The sequence below is a fragment of the Phascolarctos cinereus genome, unplaced genomic scaffold (assembly GCF_003287225.1).
Source record: "Phascolarctos cinereus isolate Bilbo 61053 unplaced genomic scaffold, phaCin_HiC Scaffold_1;HRSCAF=81, whole genome shotgun sequence".
Classification (NCBI taxonomy): Eukaryota; Metazoa; Chordata; class Mammalia; order Diprotodontia; family Phascolarctidae; genus Phascolarctos; species Phascolarctos cinereus.
In genome coordinates this window covers 174,963,079-174,976,991 of record NW_027555514.1, presented here as the reverse complement: position 1 = coordinate 174,976,991, position 13,913 = coordinate 174,963,079, and the positions used below count along the sequence as shown (strand labels likewise).

At 37.4% G+C, this 13,913-nt stretch overlaps 1 long non-coding RNA gene across 1 annotated transcript in view; it reads right to left on the bottom strand.

Annotated features, from left to right (window-relative positions):
- The window catches only part of LOC110213858 (uncharacterized), a 42,961-nt gene extending 34,625 nt beyond the window's left edge, over nt 1–8,336 (bottom strand). The window contains exon 1 of the long non-coding RNA XR_002326130.2: nt 8,222–8,336. This is a non-coding gene — a long non-coding RNA (uncharacterized LOC110213858). The remainder of the gene's footprint in view (nt 1–8,221) is intronic.
- Between the last annotated feature and the right edge of the window lie 5,577 nt (nt 8,337–13,913).

Here is a 13,913-nt window from a genome sequence, read left to right as displayed (position 1 = left end):
GCTAACCTTGGGTTAAGGTTATATGGTCTTAAACAATTGGAAATCAAGGAGAAACCCATCAATTGGGGAATGGCTGAACAAGTTGTGGCATATGAATGTAATGGTATGCTATTGTGCTATAAGAAATGATGAGCAGGCTGACTTCAGAAAAATCTGGAAAGACTTACATGAACTCATACAAAGTAAAATGAGCAGAACCAGGAGAACGTTGCACACAGTAATAGCAACATTATGCAATGATCAACCATGAATGACTTAGCTCTTCTCAGCCACACAGTGATCCAAGACAATTCCAAAGGACTCATGATGGAAAATGCTATCCACATCCAGAGAAAGATCTGGAGTCTGAATATAGATTGAAGCATACTGTTTTCACTTTCTTTATTTTTTTTTCATGTTTTTTTTTCTTTTGGTCTGTTTCTTCTTTTACAACATGACTAATATGGAAACATGTTTTACATGATTGCACATATGTAACCTATATCAAATTGCTTACTGTTTTAGAAAGGGGAGAGAGAGAGAGGGAGAAATATTCAGAACTCAAAATTTTAAAAAAGAATATTAAAATTACATGTAATTGGAAAAAATAAAATACTATTTAAAAATATTTTTAAAAGGGTTACATAGCTTTAAAATGCTATATTCAGCCCCCTTCTCTCTTTCATTCTATACTATCTCACTTGGTGATCTCATCAGATCCCATGGTATAATCTCTATGCAAATGATTCCCAGATCTGTATGTCCAGCTCTAGTCTGCCTCCACCGTTCTAGTTATGCATCATCAATTACCTTTTGTACATTTCCAATTGTATATTCAATAAGCATCTCAAACTCAATACGTCTAAGCCAAAACTCATTATTTTATCCTGTCCTTCCAACTGAGTCCTTTTTCTAAACCTCCCTATTAGTTCTGAGAGCATCTTCCTCCTCCTAATTATGCAGGCTTTTGATCTTATTGTCATCCTTGACTCCTCACTCTCCCTCCCACAGATCTAATCCATTGCCAAATCTTGTTTCTAACATCACATCATTTCTAATATTTATCCCCTTCTCTTTCCTCACACAGTCACAACTCTAGTTCAGATTATCACCTAGACTACTGCAATAGCTTTCTAACTGGTCTACCTATCTTGAGTCTATTCCCAGACCATTCTCCTCCACTCTATTGTCAGGGTGACTTTTCTAAAGTATAGCTCTAACCATGCCATTCTTCCCCTCTAGCCCTCCCTCTCAATGAGCTCCAACAAGGTTATTAATAAGCCTATTACCTCTAAGAAAAAACATGAAGTCCCCTTTTTGGCTTTTAAAGGCTTCCATAACTGCCCCCTTCCTATCTTTCTAGTCTTCCATCTTACTCCCCTCTACATCCAGCTATACTAGCCTACTTGGAGTTTCTGGAATGTGACTCTGCATCTCTTCTTTCTGTGCCTTAGCAATGGCTATCTAAATTTAAATGACTTTTATGTTGTCACATAGCCAGCATATGTTAGAAGCAGGATATAAACCTAGGTCCTTCTGATTCCAACGTTGGATTCTATCCACTATGCCATATTGCTTCTCTTGGGTGTGTTTTTTCTTTTTGATATAGGAAACTTCCAGTTTAAAAAGTCCCTCTACCAATGCAAATCAGCAACTTCTAGGCAAATGATAATCTTAGAAAGCTGCCAGGGAGCAGGGAAAGTTTAAAAGACACAGCGGCCAAAAATGGTAGGAATATGTCAGAAGCAGAATCTGAACCCAGCTCTTCTTGACTGCAAAGCAAGTCCTCTATTATATTATGTTGCTTTTCTTGGGTATTGTTAGTGTAAATTCCAATAAACTCATGTATTATGATATATTTAGCCATTCCCATGTTATTTGACATTATGGTTGCTTCCTTTGGGAAATAAAAACTGCAATGAAAAATAATGGTACTATAAATATCTTTGAACTGATAGCTCTTAAAAAACATAATGATAACATGTAATATCAATAAACATATTATACATCTATTATGTGCCAGGAACTGTACTAAATGCTGGGGATACAAAAAGAGGCAAAAAACAGTTCCTGCTCTCAAGGAGCCTGCAATCTATTGGACATACTAGGTGTGTGATATCTATATTATACATGGTTGTATATAATTACATATGACTATATAATAACATATTAGTATATACATAGTAGTTCACCGTATAGTATATAGTAATACATGATATTAGTATATAGTAATATAATTATATAGATATATATTCTAAGGTTATAACCCCAAGAATGTATGTATGTGTATAATATGTAGTAATATATGGTATTGATATATAGTGATATAATTATATGGATATGTATTTTAAGGTTATGTCCCCAACAGTGTATGTGTGTGTGTGTGTCAACGAGAATGACTTAAAAAAAAACAACAAAACTTTTGGTACATATTGCCAGATTACTTTCCAAATGATTCCACTAGTTTGCAGTTTCACCAGCAATGACTAAGTCTATCTCTAGTACCTTGCCAGCACTGGGTTTTGTTGCTTTTAATTATTTTTTGCCAATTTGATGGATGTGAGATGGTACCTCAGAGATGATTTAATTTATATCTCTTTGGTTATTAGTGTGTTTAAGTATATTTTCAAGTGGTTACGAGAAATTTGTTTTTCCCTTTTTGTATTCTATTCACCATCTTTGGCCGTTTATCCATTATAGAGGGCAGAACTAAAAACAGTGAGTAGAATAAAAATAATAATAATTAATAATAAAAATGGTGGGTTAACATATATTTCTTATGGCTTATAAAGTGCTTTTCTCACAACAACCCCATAATATTATAAGTTTCAAAAGTATTATTACCCTCATTTTATAGGTGAGGAAACATACCTAGAAAGAGGTGAAATGAATTGTCCAGAGTCAGAGAGCTTGTGAATGGTAGAGCCAAGCCTGGGACCCGGGTCCCTTGACTATCATGTCATAAAACATCTGCTGAGATGCAGATTTCAATTCATTTAGGAACTTTTCCCTTATAAAGGTGTTCAGGTGTTGAATGGTCAGTATACAGAAGCAGTAAGATGTTCAAGCAGGGACTGGATGACTACTTATTGGGGATGCTGTGGAAAGGGATTCTGGTTCAGGTATGGGTTAGATTAGAGGATGTTTGAGGTATCTCCCAATTCTGAGATCCTATTATGTTTTAAAGGACTATTCTTTACACAGACTGAATGCTGCATCATCATGTTGGTTTTTGGACCAATGAACTCTCCAGCTTGTCAGTATTCAGATTATTACCAAATTGTTTAGTACCTGTCTAATTAAAGCTGAAGTCACTTGCTACTCCCTTCATGCATGAGCAAATTAACTTCTAATAGGAAAGAAGATATATCATTTAGACCAAAAGGGAATGAATAACTATAAAATAACTGCCTTCTACTCTTCTTTTTGTGACAAGAAGTAGGGAGGGGAAAATGTCAGATGACACTTTCCTCTGTACATGATGCTTTGGCTTTTGAGTCATTTGGTGAATTTTTGGTGAAAAATGGAAATTTTTGCCATGAAGATGGCAGAAAAATCTATAACTGAAGAAGATGATGGAATAGGTGGTAATAAGGAAGATGCCAGAAAGAAAATGTAAACATTTATAAAACTGAATTAGGCTAAGATGATTTAAATAAGGGTAGTGGCAGGGGGAAGGGGAAATGTACCGTCACCATGAGGAGAAAGAGCAAATCTTTGGGAACCCTATGCTTCCCTATTGAATGTGTTCTGAGAAAGGAGACTGGCTGGCCCAATGCTGTCTCTTTTAATTATTTTTAAAAATGGAAAACAAAAGTTGGTTCTCATTTTCTGAGAAGGAAAATCTCCTTGCTATTCTACTTTTGTTTCTGTTCCAACTAAGAATGGTCTTTTCTTTTACAATGGACAAAGAGACCACTGTGTCAGGGTACTGACTTGCTTTTTGAGAACTTCAATTCTCTTCCCTCTCTTTCTTCTTCTACTGACCCTTCCCTTGGAGCTGGTGTCCGGCCTCTGGTTAGGAATACTAATGAGGATGTCTTTCAAGGGCTAGGGGTATTTCATTCTGTGAATCTGCTTGTAAAAGTGTTATCCAGGTAACTTACTTGGAGTATTATATAAAATAATGGGAAAACTTTGGAATCAGGGAAGATGGATTTGAATCTTGGCTTTGCCATTTGCTAGTTGTATTAGATATGCCTTGGGCAAGTCACTCCACCCTTCTGATCCTCAGTTTTCCACTGTAGTTATTACACTAGATGTGCTCAGAAAACCCTTCTAGCTCTAAATCCTATGATTCCATGCCCAGAGGCAGAATTTACTACTCAGTGCCATGATTCATTCTCAACTTTGAAATACATAATTCAGTGGATGTTTTAATACTATTTTCCTGTATAGAACAGCTGACTGAGCATTTTAACTGCTGAAAATTTATTGCTGTTTTTTTCCCCCCAAATCTAAGAGCAAGACTAGAAACAATCATTCAAATCAATTCAGTAAGCATTTATTAGACATTTAGTAAGTGCCAGTTATTCTGTTAAGTACTGGAAAAACAAATATAAGTAAAAAGGAAGACAGTTCCTGCTGTCAAGAAGCTTATATTCGAAAGGATGAAGATAACATAAAAAGGAGATGAAAAGCAGGCATTGAAGAAAGAAAATATTTTCACAGTGATATAGAGAAAGAAGTTTGGAGAGTTAGGAGTAGAGCCCAGAGAAGAATGAAGGAAAGAACATACCTTGCCTGGGCATTTTCCTTAAAATGAAAGGTCTAGGAGGAATTGACCAATCAGAGGAAGGGGCCACTCGGCAGAGGGATCATCTAAGGGGAAAAAGCTGCTGAGTGCAGAACTCTGGGCTATTCAACTGTTTTGTCCAACTGTGAGGTGGTTCCTATTAGATTATGTACCATTCAAACAATGTTAAAATTTGGGTTATCTTTTACAATGTTTTAAGTGGAATTGCTTTGCTTCTATTTCTTTTTGGATTTCTGTTCTTAAATCTAATAGTTCTAACTGTTAGGAAGCATACTGTTGAAGTCAGTTTAGCTTTCCCAATTGCTAAACTTCTCATTGTTATAGATTAATAGGTTTCTAGAGCTAGGTGGGACTTCAGTATTTCATTCCCCCTCCCCGCTCCCCCCCATTTTAATAATAAATAAAAGAACAAAAATGAAGTGAAATGAAGTCACTTAGGCCTAAAGTCACATAGCTAGTTAGTAGCAGTGTTCTTCCTATTGTGCTTCACTATCTGCTAATTAGATATGCCTTTTTAGGTACCAAGATTAATTTTATTTCTCCTTAGTAATTATACCTTTCAAATAAATGCTGCTCCTTTGGACCATATCTTCAGTTCATATTTATCTGCTGATCTCTGTCTTTGTATTTTTATTATGCCTATCACTCTATTTACTAGATGCTGGCTCAAATGGGATATTTTAGCCTAGGATACAAAATGGGAAGGAGAACCTCCTCATTTGCCACAAGCACCAGATGTTTCTGAGAGTCCATCAGTGAGATTGATATGATTTACTCAAGAGAGTTAATAGCCAATATTACACACACTCATATTTTACATATTATATATAACGTATATATATATATGCATATACATGCATTTTACATTTTCTCTTAAGCATCTTGACTTTAAGTAGTTCTTTATAAATGGATTCTTCTAGTGTCCAAATGATTTTGGTTTTTCTTTGAAGCTACTTCAATGTATCTTTATCTTTTCACATCGTCAGGTTCCAAGATTATAGTTAAGTACATATGCATTCCATATTGCAATAGTGGTATTTTGCACAGCCATATGATGCTTATTCACATTTCTCATATTTCTTAAATTTAATTGCCTAGGGCTGACAGTGAGAGGCTATTTACAACTTTGACCCAATAAAGTCCTTTGAGATTTTTAATAATACTTACAAAAACTTAATTTTTAGTAATAAATTTTGTTTTCAGAAGGAAACCTAATTTAACAAATGCTCCAAGACTCTACAGAATCTATTTCTGGAAAAGTTAAGCAACGTCACTTTATAAAGTGATTGCAATGCACAGCATGAGTCTTTTCTTGCTTTTGGAGTTCATTCTTTGTTAGGAGGAAGTGAGAATTTGTGCTCTAAGTTTAATAATTTCATACCAAAATTGTCCATTTGTATTTCAACTAAATTTTGCTGACTTTTAATGCCTTCATTTACATTGTGTATACACTGTTTTTTTTCACTCGTTATTATTTTATATAAATCTTCACATTTCTCTGAATTCTTTATATATGTTGTTCCTGAAGTGGTAATATTAAGGATAGAGGATAGGGATTACACTTTTGATTTCATAGGTAGGGAAATTCTCAGGTAAGTGGAATGGTAGTTGCCTTCCTAGGAGTTTTTTTCTCTCTCCTCCCAGCACAGGAATAAATACACACACACACTATTCTGGTGGTGCTCTATTGCTTTGATTTATGAAATACCACAATGGCCAAATGATTTAAATTGCTGTTTGTAGAATGCAGGGTAGTAACAATTAAAAAAAATCAGGTGGGAAAAGTGTCCTAATGACTATTAAAAGCTGCATGTCTGAAAAAAGAGGTAGGTTGGTTATATAACCAGAACAAGAGAAAACCAAGACAACGAAGGGACAGCTTGCATATTCTGCAGCTATCTTTTCTAAAGACATTAATGAAGGTCCCCTGCAATTGTGCAGTTCTCATATAGGATATTTATGTCAAGACAAATGTCAATTAATGTTTATTGAGTGGCACCTATGTGCCAGGCTCTCCACATAAAAATATGAAAAACAATTCCTGCCCTCAAGGAGCTTACAATATTTTTTTTGTCAGCTAAGCTTAATTTTTTAAATTTAGTACTTTTCCCCCCAATTTCATGTAAAAACAATTTTAACATTAGTTTTAAAAACTTTGAGTTTAAAATTCTCTTCCTTCCTCCCTCACCAGCCACCCTCATTGAGAAGTCAAGCAATTCAATATAGGTGATACGTACGTTGTGAAAGAAAACATAGACAAAAACAATTCAAGAAAAATAAAAGTAAAAAAAAAGAATGTTTCAATATGCAATTAGAAACCATCAGTTCTTTCTCTGGGTATGGATAGCATTTTTCATCATAAATCCTTCAGATTTGTCTTGGATCATTGTATTGCTGAGAATAGCTAAGCCATTCATAGCTGATTATCTTACAGTATTGCTGTTACTTTATACACGATACATTTCACTTTGCATGAGCCCATGCAAGTCTTTCCAGGTTTTTCTGAGAGCATCTTGCTCATCATTTCTTATAGTACAATAGTATTCTATCATAATCACATACCACAACCTATTCAGCCATCACCCAACAGATAAGCATCCCATCAATTTCTAATTCTTTGTCCCCAGAACACAGCTGCTATAAATATTTTTGTACATACAGGGCCTTTTCCTTTTTCTCTCTTTTGGGATACAGACCTAGTAGTGGTAATGCTAGGTCAAAGGGTAGGCATGGTTTCATAGCTCTTTGGGTATAGTTCCAAATTGCTCTACAGAATGGTTGAATCAATTCACAACTCCACCAATTAATTATTGAGACATTAATGTCTCATTTTTTCCCACATCCCCTCCAACATCTTTATTTACTTTTTTCTGTTCTACTAGCCAATCTAATAATACCTCAGAATTGTTTTAATTCGCATTTCTCTAATCAATAGTGAGTCAGAGTATTTTTTTATATGGTTATAAATAGCTTTGATTAAGTAATCAAAGCTATTTATAACCATATGAAAAAAAATCTGAAGACTGATCATATCTTTTGATCATTTATCAACTGGGGAATGGCTCTTGTTTTTATAAATTTGATTCAGTTCTGTATATGTTTGAGAAATGAGGCCTTTATCAGAGACACTTGCTTTCAAATTTTTTTTTTTCAGTTACTATTGCTAACAATATTTCCCTCCATCCTATCTCCTGGCAGGAGCTTTCAGTCTAACGGGGGAAGACAACACACAAAAGAAAGCTGAGGCAGGGAGGGGAGAAGTTATTTGGTGCAGGGGAGTGGTTAGAGAAGCCAATTAAGTACAAAATGAGAACGGCCAGGTGGGAAATGAGATGGGGGATATCAAGTCTTGTTCCGCTCCTTAAATGTTTATAGTTCTACCCTCCAATGAGGGGCACAAGGCGCTTGTTAGAGGCACGGCTTAAGGCAAGTGCTCAAAGTTAGGTAAAATGAGTCTCTGATCATTTAGCAAAGGAGGGGGCTTACTCCGTCCTTGTTGCAAGGATAGGCAGCACCGGGCTTTTCGGGACACAGCTCCCTCTGTGTCCACTTGGAAATGTGTCTGCTCAGCCAGTCAGCAGGATGTGGTGAGTCACGTGGCCAGGTCCCGCCCACTTGGCCCTAAGCCAGGAAGTACGTCAGAGAAGTCGGGGCCAATCAGATTCCATGGGGGTGGAGCTTTCCCAGGGGAGCAGCTCGGCCTGGGACCAAAGAAAGTTGTGTGTGTGTGGGGAGGAGCGGTGTGTCGGGGCGGGGGGCGGGCAGCGCTGATGGCGTATGAGGCTGAGTGGATCTTGTAAGATAATGAGATTTCCCAGTGGTGGGTTTCGTAGGGCCATGGTGGAGAAGTCGTAGAAGTCCAAAATGAGTACAGCTGGGTGGGAAATGAGGTTGTGTCTGAGGCCGGATGAGGTTGTGCAGAGTAGAACAAAGCTAGGGTTTGCTGATCTGCACCATTGAGAGGGAGTACCCAGGGGCAATCCATTGAACTATCAAATTATATCCTCTGGAAAACTTGATTGCTATAGTGCTAAATTTGTAGATTAATTTGTATTACAGGATCATAGCTTTAGAGCTGGAAGGGACCTCAGAAGCCACATAGTCTAACCCACTCATTTTACAGATGAAGATACTGAGGCTCAGAGAGTTTAAATAAGTTGCCCATGGTCCCAGAGCTGGTAAATATCAGAGGCGGGATTTGAATCCAGGTCTTTCTAACCCCAAGTCTAGTTCTGTACACACTACACCATGCTGTCATCTTTGCTATATTGACATAATTAGATACTTAAATGGGTTTGTGAGCTTACTGATGTTGCAGGTCCCTCTCATGACATAGATCACAACTCACCATTGCTGAGTCGACCTATGAGACTCCTGTTCATATCTTCCTTAAATTTGTGACAGGGGATGCATATGATGTTCTGGAGGCTTTCCTCATTTCTCCTGATGCACTGGGTCACATTTCCTGTCCATCATTTATCACTCTTTCTTGCTATAGGACTAGCCCAACTTTTATATCTAGAACTTGATACAAGTTGCATAATATTATCTGCAAATAAAAGTGTCTAAAGCATCTCAGCAGAATCCTTTGACTTGGGCTTTGCATCGGATCTCCTCTATGACAGTGAACACTTTTGATCTTCCTGTTTTAAGTCTCACTTGATAGTAATCAACTTCTTGACTGATACCTTGTTGACACTGGACCAGAAACCACACCCTGGAGAGCTTAAATTTTGGTTTTAAAACTCCTGTTCTCTGGCACTGCTGTCCTTAATTGGTGATTGCCTCACTTGTCCACTGTCCTATATCTAGGCCTTACTCTGGCCTAGAATAGGAAAAGTACTGCAGGCTTGGAGAAGAGCAAATGTTGACCCAATTTTTTAAAAAGAGAAGAAAGTAGTGTCTGCAAAACATAGGCTGGATAGCCTTGACTTTGATTCCTGAGAAAGGGATTTTTAGTGAACATGTAGGAAAGGAATAGGTTCACAAAGAGCCAGCATGACTTCATAAAGAACACATCATGTCAGACTAAACTTATTTCATTTCTTTTCTTTTTTTAAAAATAGCATTACTAAATGGGTAGACCAGTACATTGATAACTAACCACTTGATAAAGTGTCTTGTCACATTCTTATGGAAAAGATAGAGATGTGGGCTAGACAATAGTGGTACAAATGATTTCAGAACTCCAAGAATATTCATTACTAGTCCAGTATCAGCATGGCAGGAGGTCTATAGTAGAGTGCCAGTCTTCATTGGATCATAGGTATCATAGACCTTAGAAATCCTGTAGTACCACTGTGTAATTTTTTCATTGCTATTGTTCAATCATGTCTGACTCTTTGTGACCCCATTTGGAGTTTTTTGAAGTGGTTTGCCATTTCCTTCGTCTCCAAGTCATTTTACAGATGAGAAAACTGAGTAAATAACTTGTCCAATGTCACCCAGAATGACTGAAGCCAGATTTGAACTCAGTCTTCCTAATTTCAGGCCCAGCACTCTAGCCAGCTGTGCCAAGGACAAGAGAGATTGAATGGCTTGCCTGTGTTCATACAGGTAGTATGTAGTTTTTTGGTGAGGCAGTGGGGTGAAGTGACTTGCCCAGGGTCACATCTAGCTGCTCCATGAACTCAGGTCTTCTAACTACAAATCCAGCATTCTTTTCACTCGACTACACTGCCTCTTCACTTGTCCCAGAGCTTTTTTTAAATCAAAGATTTGAATAAAGGCATAGATGACATTGTCCTTATGAAATTTGCAAATGACACAAAGCTAGGAGGAATAATGAATACACTGAATAGCAAATGGAGCTGAATTCACTAAGATGAAATTTAATATGGATAAATGCAAAGTCTTCAGTTGTGTTCCAGAATGAACTTCAGAAGTACAAGATGGGGAAGTTATGGTTAGACTAGTTTGTCTGAAAAAAGGTATGGGAGTTTTTGTAGAATATAAGTTCAAAGGAACAAAGACTGTCTTATTTTAGCCAAAAAGGCTAATGTGATCTTAGGCTGCTTTAAGAAGGATGTAGTTTCCAGGAATAAGGAAGTACTGTACTTTGCCTTGGTCAGATCATATCTGGAGTTTCCAATTCTGAATTTTGCATTTTAGGAAGGCCATGGACAAGGTAGATAGCATGGAAAGAAGGTAACCCAGCATGGTGAAAGGCTGAATCCATGTCAAATGAGGTTGGAGTTGAAGGAACTGGAAGTATTTTGCCTGGAGAAAATGCTTTGGGAGGAAATAATATTCATCAAATATTTGAAGGATTGTTTAGAAGAAAGATTGAATTTGTTCCGTTTAGCTCTGGAAGGTAAAATCAGAGATAATGGGTATAAATTTCAAACAAACCAAAAAACAAACCTAAAATATTTAGTTCTGATATAAGGATAACTTCCTGATGATTAAGAGTTTTGCAAAAGTGGAATAAACTACCTTTGGAGGTAGTGAAGACCTCACTGGAGGTCTTCAAGCAAAAACTTGATGATAATTTCTGGAGTAGATTGTAGTCAGGCTTTTTCTCAGGTATTGATTGAATTGACTAGTTGATTCCCAAAGTCCCTTCTTACTCTGTAATTCTGACTTTGTATGGTTATGTTATTCTTTTAAAGCACAGTGTTTTTCATTGTATATAGAATTTTCTTTTGTTTGGTCATTTTCTGTCTTCCTACTTCCCCCCCCCCCATCTTAATTTCTGAACTTTTCCCTGCTAAGAGTTGGAAGTCACTGATTGAATTGCTGTGCGGGGGAGACTTTTCTACACGTAGCTGGTAAAGATCCACACTATCTGCTATTACTTCCAAGTTATTTAATTTTTCATCTGCTCAGGCCACTGCCAACTAGAGCTTTCTTGTAGTGGAGGTAGGGAGAGGGGGAAGAGGGGGTGTGGATGATAGTAGATGGGGAATGGGTTTATTCAGTGATAGTTCTGGGTTCAGAGTAACAAGATTGGGGAGAGTGGGATGTGGAATATGTTAACCGTTGGGGAATTAGTTCTGGCAGATTATCAGTCCCTGCAAAGAAGTCCATTGAGGGAGGGAGGTGATTAGATCATTCAGGCCCCTTTCTAGATAACTAATTTTTGTGTCAGGTGGTAATCATAACTCCTGTAAGGCCCAGAAAGTGCACCTTACAGAAAGCAGTAGTAGGTAATGTACCGGGCAGCTAGGTGGAGCAATGGATAGAGCACCAGCCCTGGAGTCAGGAGGACCTGAATTCAAATCCAGCCTCAGACAGGTAACACTAGCTGTGTGACAACTCAGGGCAAATCACTTAACCCCAATTGCCTCATAAGAAAAAAAAAGTAGGCAATATATAACCTTGAGGAATCTGGATATGAGCAAGGGGCTGGCATTGCAAGGCTGGTCTGGTCTAGAAACAGCACCTAGAACGCTAAAAAAGACCCTGGGGCAGAGATGCCATTTTTGTGCTTGAGTTTAGTCTATTAACCTTCAAATTTATGATTGTTCAGTTTGTTTTCCTCTCCATCTACTTGAGTTACCCTTAAAAAGAAAATCAGTACAAAGTACTTGCTTTGTTCAAAACAATTTGATGCTATGTCCAGTGGGATACAGTGGAAAGGGAGTTTAACCTGAAGTCACAAGACCCGAGTTTGAATCTGGGCTCTGCCTCTTGCTGTTTGTGTGACCTTGATTACAGTCTTTCCAAACCTGGGTTTTCTCATCTGTAAAATTAGAAAGTTGTATTAGATGACCTGTAAGGTCCCTTCTAGCTGCAGATATATTTTAGGCTTCTATGATTATCCCTCACATATTACCTCTCTCCTCAGATCAGACTTCTTTTCATATCCTTGAGGTTTTGTATGCATACCATTATTTTTGAGTCTTACCTTGGCCAGGCCACATAAGAGTTTGGTTCAAGAGCTCTCTTCTATTCCTCCCCACCTACCTTCTCCTTTATTTTAAATGACTTTCATCTCTGTTGCCTCATCAAGAAATGCTAGTTTCCCTTTGGTTCCCTATCTCTCCCTCTCTCTCTCTTTTTTTTCCTATAGGTATTTTACTTCTGTGTGACCTCCTTCAATGAAATTAGTGGCTCAGATGACTAATTTTAGTTCTTTTTAATGACAGATGAGGTTGGAGTTATAAGGAAAACAGTTTTATTTCCTCTTAGAGCATGCAAATATGTAGTCATTATTTCCTTCATGCTATGTAGACTTGTTTACCATGTTAGGTTTTTTTGTTTTGTTTGTCTGTTTTCTGAGGTTAAAAGTCAAAGAAGGTCTTGCTCAATACTGGATTTTTTTAAGGAGGAATAACTGAAAGTCAGTGATCTTTTTGAAGACCTTCTTTTCTTATGAAATCATGTATTCCACTTTGCAGTACACTATTTGGAACTCCTCTGTGTGTGTGTGTGTGTGTGTGTTGTGTGTGTGTGTGTGGTGTGTCCAAGGTGATTTCCTTTGCTACCCGGTATATCATTCTGTAGCGTTTTCTTTCATTTCTTCAGCATTTTTTCTGTCATCCAGATATACTGTCTTCTTGCTCCCACATCGCCTCTCATGTGAACTATCACAATAGCCTTCTGATTGGTGTTCCTGCATATTCTTCCCTTTTTTCCAGTCCAACTTTTGACACAGTTGCCAAGTTTATGTTCTGAAAGCACAGGTCAGATGATGTCACTCTCCTGCTTAAGAAGCTTCAATAATGATATTGAAAGTGGATATTTTGGTATTTCTAGGCTACTTGAGTAAGAGGGCTTTGTTAGGACCTTTAAATCACATGGTAGCCCAACTACTTGCCTATGTATCTGACCAGTTCTGATTTTACATGTCAAATGATAATGTAATCTTTTTTCTTTTTTTCATAGTTAAATATTGAATGCATATATTTGAATATATACCAGGATCCAGTTTAGGTAAAAATAAGATATTCTAATATCTGTGTCTTTAAATTTCTAATGGAAATAGCTAGCTCCTCCCAGGTTAACTTTCCTAACCTCAACAGCAGCTTTTGTTATTTCCTATCTATTTAAGTTCAGATTCCTAGCCTTATATATCTAGGCTCCCTTTTAATAAGAGAATAGACTACTGGCCACTTATCCATTCCCTGGCCCTTGTGTTGCCTTTTCTCAAGGGGATAGCTTTTTGGTTGCCTGTCTACTTTGTGAATATCTTTGTTTTGGCCCTATATCCATTAAGAGGTTGATCTGGACCCTC